The sequence below is a fragment of the Cydia strobilella genome, chromosome 14, assembly GCF_947568885.1.
Source record: "Cydia strobilella chromosome 14, ilCydStro3.1, whole genome shotgun sequence".
Classification (NCBI taxonomy): domain Eukaryota; kingdom Metazoa; phylum Arthropoda; class Insecta; order Lepidoptera; family Tortricidae; genus Cydia; species Cydia strobilella.
This window is the reverse complement of record NC_086054.1, coordinates 11007969-11015870: the sequence shown is the minus strand read 5'-3', so window position 1 is coordinate 11015870 and position 7902 is coordinate 11007969.

The window sequence follows — 7902 nt, the reverse complement described above, 5'->3', positions numbered from 1 at the left end:
TTGCATTCCCGTTTTCAAAGGTTGGGAGTTGCTCCATTCCATTGCTGTGGAAAATTCCGTTTCGCTTGAAATATAAACTAACTGGAGTTACAACTGGATTGTGGTCTTGAGAAGCAGCCTACTTACAATGTTGTTATAGTTTACCAGTTATAATTGGTATTCATTAATTAATTATTAATAATTGGTATTAATTATATCTGCCAAGTTAAATCCTATATTATGAAAGTTCTGTTTAATGCACGTTAATCCTTGCGTACCTATGGCCAAATTCGTATTTTTAATCGACTAACGATACAATTAAATAATTTAGGTACCTATTTGAATAGTCAATGCCTGTAGATTAGTCACGTACACAACAAATTGTAATCTCTGGATTTGAAATGAAAAGAAATTATTTATTATCAGGGTGGGTATTTGTTTCTTTCAAAAACTTTATTTTTATCCCGAACCAAAAGCAACAGTATCCCTATAAAAGATCTTGTCCCAGTGATCCTTTTACCACACTTTACCTTACGAGTAAAGCACTGCAATAGGGAAAGGAAAATAATTTTCTTAAGAGTCCCCGGCAAGCTCGGCCGAATTGCACCTTCCCGTACAAACGTAGTTCCGCTCTCATTTTAAAACTACGTGTTAGATTATAATGAAACTTTGCACATACAATGACATGAGGTATATCTAGGTCTGGAATTAGTTAATATAGCTCCAGTTTATAGAACAAACGAAATAGAGCAAAAACAAGTTTTGTGTGAAAAACTTAAATTAGCAGTTTTTTTAGCTATGGTATCTGAAGCTACATAAACTAATTACAGACATAGATATACCTTATCCTATTTTAAGTAGAAAGTTTCAGAGCAATCTAGCTAGTCGTTTTAAAATGAGAGCGGAACTACGTTTGTATGGAAAACCGAGCATGCCGGGGACCCTTAACCTCGTGCCCTTATTAATTATAGGAATAGGGAACCGAAATGCTTCTTAAGAGGATATGGGAGCTGTGATTGAAATATTTTAGGTGAATATATCCGCACGTGTATCGAACGACGTTTTTTAATACAGTTGCGAAAAAATAAGAAAAACAACAATATCGAATATTGCCTTTGGAAACTTAAAACACGCTTGCAGTAAGAAAAAAACCGGCCAAGTGCGAGACGGACTCGCGCACCGAGGGTTCCGTACATTACACAATTTAATCAATGTATGTTTTATGTGAAACGTGAGTGAAAGGTAAATTGCGGTTTACGATTTATGACGTATTAAAAAAAAACTATGTACTACATGAACGAGAGTTCAAACCAATTTTCGGTAGAAGTTTGCATGGTAATGTACATCATATTTTTTTTTAATTTTATCATTATCTTATTTTCGAAGTTACGGGGGGGGGGGGGCACATTTTACCACTTTGGAAGTGTCTCGCGCAAACTATTCAGTTTAGAAAAAAATGATATCAGAAACCTATATCATTTTTGAAGACCTATCCAATAGATATCCCACACGTATGGGTATGAAAAAAATTTTTTTGAGTTTCAGTTCTGTGTATGGGGAACCCCAAAATTTTTTGTTTTTTTTTCTATTTTTGTATGAAAATCTTAATGCGGTTCACAGAATGTATCTACTTACCAATTTTCAACAGTATTGTTCTTATAGTTTCGGAAAAAAGTGGCTGTGACATACGGACGGACAGACAGACAGACAGACAGATATGACGAATCTATAAGGGTTCCGTTTTTTGCCTTTTGGCTACGGAACCCTTAAAACGTCTATTCTTTGACAGGCGTTTCGGCAGCTATTCCTACCTCTACCTTCCATAGCTATTCCGTTCCATTCAGACAACTTATTAAGAACAGTTTTTCAATATTCAATATTAAAAAAATAAACGTGTTATAGTGATGAAGAGGTAAGTAATAAAATATGAAATATGTATATTTTTCGTATTCTTACATTAACAGTAGGTTTTTATGTTGATTACGACGTTTAAAGGAAACTAATATTAACACTCATCAATAAGTAGTCATGAATTGGAACAAGTATATATATTAAAAAAAATTGGAAAGTGAAAAGCATAGTTCGCGTAAAACCAATTTTCCGCACGCTAAACAGCTACGTAAAGTAGCACTTTTTTAAGCAACTGTATTAAAAACTAACTTTTACGACGTGTTCATCGTCATAAGTCATCAGTTTTACATTTTATTCCACCTTGGTTCTATAGAGAACACAATAGTTTTGATGATTACACAAGGGAAGAAATGATCTTCTCTTAATCTTTCACAGTGGAAGTAAGTTTTTTTATTCTTCATGAACTTTATTTATATTTTATCTGTAACATTACATTCTTGAAAACTCGAAGTATCAACTGATATTGCCTAACTTTTAAATTTCCTTTGTTAAATTCATTCTCGCCCATCATGATGGAGAAAATGTAATAAATTGTATCATAAATTTCTAACGTTTTACGCTTAACTGCACAAAATGTATATTAAAATACAACCTACCTATCAGAGCTTGTTTACATTTTTGGCCAAACGACTGGTTTATGTTACTGAGGACAAAAGAGCTGGCAGCTTCCTCGCTCAATGAATAAGCATCGCGATTCAGCGAGGAAATGGTGTCAAAATGCCAATACATCGTGACGTCACCATGTAACGTCGCTATTGCTTAGAAGCCGTTTCGATGTATGGAAAGAAGGAAATTGCAATTTTGTCGGTGAAATACTGCGTTTATGTACGTATATTGTTGCTATACAATATTTTTTTAATAAAATGTAAGGAATCGAATGGTATCATAATTTTTTAGCCTATTTGGAAGTAAACGTAAAAAAAATTTAAACGTGTTTTTTATTATTCCTATATATTTTTTAGGTGTCCAATTTACATACATACATACATATACTCACGCCTATTTCCCGGAGGGGTAGGCAGAGACCACGGATTTCCAATTTATTGTTATAAATTGCCTATTTTCTATCTATTTAACTAGATTTAGTTATAAAATTCAACATGTGTCAACAACCCATTTTATTTCCTGTTGCGACTTTTTTTTCCGCACTTAAAGCAGGCTATTATTTTTTGTGTATATTTTGACCATTTGTCATAGAAAATGAAACATACCTGCAAATCTTCAGAAAATTCGCGTTTGTACGAGACAATAGTAGTAGTACATGTTGGACCAGCAACACTGCTGCATTCCAATTGCCATCTTAAGGGGCCCACTGATTATCAGTCCGCCGGACGATATCAGCCTGTCAGTTAGAACAAAAAGTTGACAGTTCCGAACAACTGACAGACTGATATCTTCCGGCGGACTGGTTAATCAGTGGGCCCCTTTAACTTATGACAAACGCGAGATCGATACGCACAGTAACAATCCCATTGTCCAAAGCATGTTTCATAACTTAATTTAAATTAGTGTTAATTAACTTTAATGTACAAAAGGAGATGGGTTTAGATGTCAAACTAGGAATGTATTTAATATGTTGTGCACTGTGAAATCTCAACATAGTTGGTAATTCGGATGTTTAGTAGGTACTGTTAGTAGTTAGACAAGTTTAAAACTACACGTGGATCGTACCTCATTACTAGAAGCACATTCTATTTCACTGCTCTCAAGTGGCCTCAATGTAAATTTTAATTTAAATGTTGAAGACTTACCTACATTAAGAGCTAAGGAAACTGATTCTGTTTTTACAACGTGACATGGTTTTTATCTTGTTTTGATATGACCTCGAGTGCGAACGAGTGCGATGATAAGTGCGAACGAGATGCCTAATCAGACGACTCCTGATTGCATTTCGCCAGCACTAATCAGCATTGGTCTCTCTGATTGAAGAAGTTATTTAAATCGCCCTCATTGGTGCGCGTAAGATGCCGGATACCACAACTCTGGATGGTATCATAACAATATGAAAACCTTATCAAACAGAAACAGCCTCTGGGTACCTAAGTACATTAATATACTAAGCATTACGGTTAGGTAAGCTTTACGCACATAAAACAATGTTTTTCTTTAAGTCTGGCAGTTGCAAAAAAGCCTGAAGCAATTAACTCAGCCTTTCCTTTGTTGGAATGGGCAACTAAGTTGGTTGGAGAAAACTGGAAAAACGGAAATTAATGACTTTTATGAGCAGTAATTTTATTTATACTAAAGAAGAATTAAAATAAGCTCGGCCAATTGACAAAGTTCCTAATAGACGATATAAATGTTGTAAATCTATTTTTCTATCCTAGTAACAAAATAATAGTATATGTATTACCACTAGCGCCATCTGTGTATGTATGTAAAAACGTAAACGTGTTTTTTTTTTTATAAAACGTCAGTTAATTTGCAACCCAACTTGAAGTTTCATTAGTAGAGAAAGCACGCTGTCTTCTCTTCGATGCTCAATTTGACAAGAAGTTTTAGGCAGAGGCCATAAACACAGCAGTGTATGTAAAAAATAGGTTACAAGCATCAGGACTAGATGGACGGGCAAGAAGCCAAACATTGGCCATCTACGGATCTTCGGTAGCCCAGTGACGATGCATGTCCCAAAGCAGAAGCGGGCTTAGAAACGGGGACAAGAAAGCGACAAAGATGTTTCTTGTTAGTTATTCAGAAATCACCAAAGGTGGTCGCTTGTATGATCCAAATTCTCAGGATATATATATATTGCCAGAGACGTAATAATTATGGAAAATGTTGGTGTAAAGGATACAACACTTTTGGTAGAAGGCAAGTCATTATACGTATTAAAAATTAAAGATATCTAATATGGATGCGGTTTTAACACCCCCTAGCACTGACTAAAATAACCGACTTGGTATCATATTACATCTCTAAACTTTTTTGTAGTAGAAGTATTGCGTTGCGGAGACGGGCATATTTTACATGTAATGTTTTTGATGGGATTAGAATTTATTTAAGAAAATAGCCAAAAAATTACCATTCCCCCGCTTTTTCTCCGAAACTGTTGTCTAAAATTTAAAAAAAATACACAAAATAGTTCTTTACCTAAAGATGACAGGAAAACCTATTAGAAATGTGCAGTCAAGCGTGAGTCGGACTTAATTACTTAGTTTTTGAACCGACCCCTACGGGTTTTTTAAAGACAATTCACTCACGTGTCACATAAAAAAATGCATTCGCTCTTGGCCAGTTTTTTTTAGTAGGTATAATAGCGTTACTTAATACATATATAGTCGTAATGTATAACTAGCGTACTGATCCTAATTAGCATGAATAACTAGTCTCAAATTAGTCTCGCAGTCTCGCTCGCACACTCGACCGGTTAATAGCGTCTTCGCGCGCTCACGCTGTTACCTGACCAAATTGCGCAAAAAAAAATGTCGCGATTTAACAACGACGCGATTTCCAAAGCAGTAAAGGCTGCAATACTTCCTCTGGAAAACAAAATCGAGTCATTAAACTATATAATCAGTGAATTAAGAAGTGAAATCTGTAACTTAAAAACCGTTATCCCGTTTCAAACTACCCAGACGGTTGTGCCAAACGTTGTGACTCAAACGCAACAAGTGAAGGCGGATTTGAAAGTGGATTATGCTGCGGCCGTTTCCCGCGACTTTACTCTGTCAAACACCTGTAAACCACTCAACACTGATGAACCAAGAAAACCAGTGAGAGCTGCGGCCAGAAACACCAAAAAAAAACTAGCCGCGATGCAAAACAAACGTGTGCCAAGTCGGCAAACCACGCCGAGGTCATCGAGTATACAATCAATATGCTCCCCCAGCACTCCTGCGTCAATCATCAGCGACACACCAACGCAGCACAACACCCCGAATAATTATGAACCGGACAACTCGGCCAACGCCACGTTATCACAACAAGGCGAGACTATAAAAAACATCGTAGACCAATCTAACACAACAAACCGTCATGTAAGAAAGTCGAAAACCATCAAAGGAACTGCAAAAGATACGATCCTGGAAGGAATTGATCAAATAAGGTACCTACATGCCTGTTATTTCAAAACTACCACGCAACCTGATGACATAATTAGTCATTTGAAATCAATTGACGACATGCATGACTACACGGTCGAGCAGATACAATCTAAACATGACACTTACAGTTCATTTAAAATAGGATTCCCGTCCTCTGTTTACGATACATTCCTGAAGACTACAACATGGCCAGTCAATATTTGTGTATCTCCTTGGCGGCCCTTTCTATCTGGAAAACAACGCAAGCAATCCAACTTGTAACTTGCATTCAACCGGCCCGCAAACAACGCACCATTCAGTACAAACAAACAACTTAACCGTCATACATCAAAACATTAATAGATTAAAAAACAAAACGTTCAAGCTCGAGTGCGAACTTCAACTTAATAACAAAATTGACATAGTTTGTTTATCGGAACATTGGCTAACAAAAATAGACCTGGAGGCAGTAACCATCATGGGCTTCAAACTCAGCGCGAGCTTCTGCAGATCCTCGAGGAACGGCGGCGGAGTGTGTATATATTCTAAGTCGTCGCTACTCACATTGGAACGCCCGGAAATCGCTAATCTGAGCAAAGAAATGAACATAGAAGCGTGCGCAACCGAATATGTTGGTCTAGACTTGATCGTAATTTGTATTTATAAGCCGCCTAATTCAAGCGATGATAACAACTTTCAGTATTTTATCGCTCAATTGCAGCAAATTCCGGATTTTCAAATTTTCAAACAACACAAAGTATTAATCCTAGGCGATTTTAACATCGACCTGTTGGTTAAATCTAGTGAAAAGAAAGCTTTGCTCGATTTATTAAAATCTGTCGGTATGAGATCCTTAGTCAGCTTTCCTACCAGAATCTGCAAAACGACACAAACATGTATCGATCATGCCTACACCAACGTTCCTGTTAATGAAGTTATATGTGTAAAACCCTACGAAATGTATGTATCTGACCACCTATGTACATATGTATCGCTAGAAATTAACAAGGTACTTCAATCTAACAGTATCTTGTGGAAAAGATTATTTTCAATTATAAATATTGACGAATTTAACCGTAGCCTATCATTTTATAACTGGGACACTCTATTAATTAAAACAATCTGCCCTAGTAAAATATTCGACTCAGTATTAAATGTTGTCATTCATTTCTACAACACACACTTTCCTATAAAAAAATATCCAGTAAAAAATGTATCTAAAACCTGGCTTAACGAGAATGTGTTATCGGCCCGTAAACTTATGCGGCAAACTAAAAAGCAAATATTATCTAACCCGACATCAAACGTCAACTGTAATAACAGTGACCTAATATTAATTGAGAACAACTTCGTAAACGAACTAAGTAAGGCACGTAGGGACTATGTAAACAAAGCAATCACCAACAGTAAAAATATATGCCAGACTTCATGGCGAATAATTGCTTCAGAGACCGGTAAGTGCGACAGGAAACGCGATGCACTAGATATTTTAATAAGTAAATCAGCGGGCCGTACAGACGACCAGCGCGCGGCTGCGACGGCATCGGAACTAAACCGGTTCTATGTGAACGCCAATAAGAGTGTCATTATGCATACTAGCATCCCAACTGCACTGGCTTATCTAAGTAAGTATATAGTCAGACATGCACACGTGATCGATATCGAACCGTTTTCGCTCCAACAGGTGATAAAAGTAGCACAAAAAATTAAAAGAAAAAGTTCTCAGGATATTAATGATATGAACACAAAATTCTTAGATATAGCGCCACAGTTTCTTTTTAGTATTCTGTGCGACCTATTTAATAACTGTTTGAACTGTGGAGTTTACCCCACTTCCTTAAAAAATGTAAAAGTTCAGCCAATCTATAAAGGTAAAGGGGAAATGGACAAACTTAAACATTTTAGACCCATATCTCTGATTCCTATTTTTTCTAAAATATTTGAACGCGTTCTAAGTGATGTTCTCATGTCACACTTTAATAAAAACAAC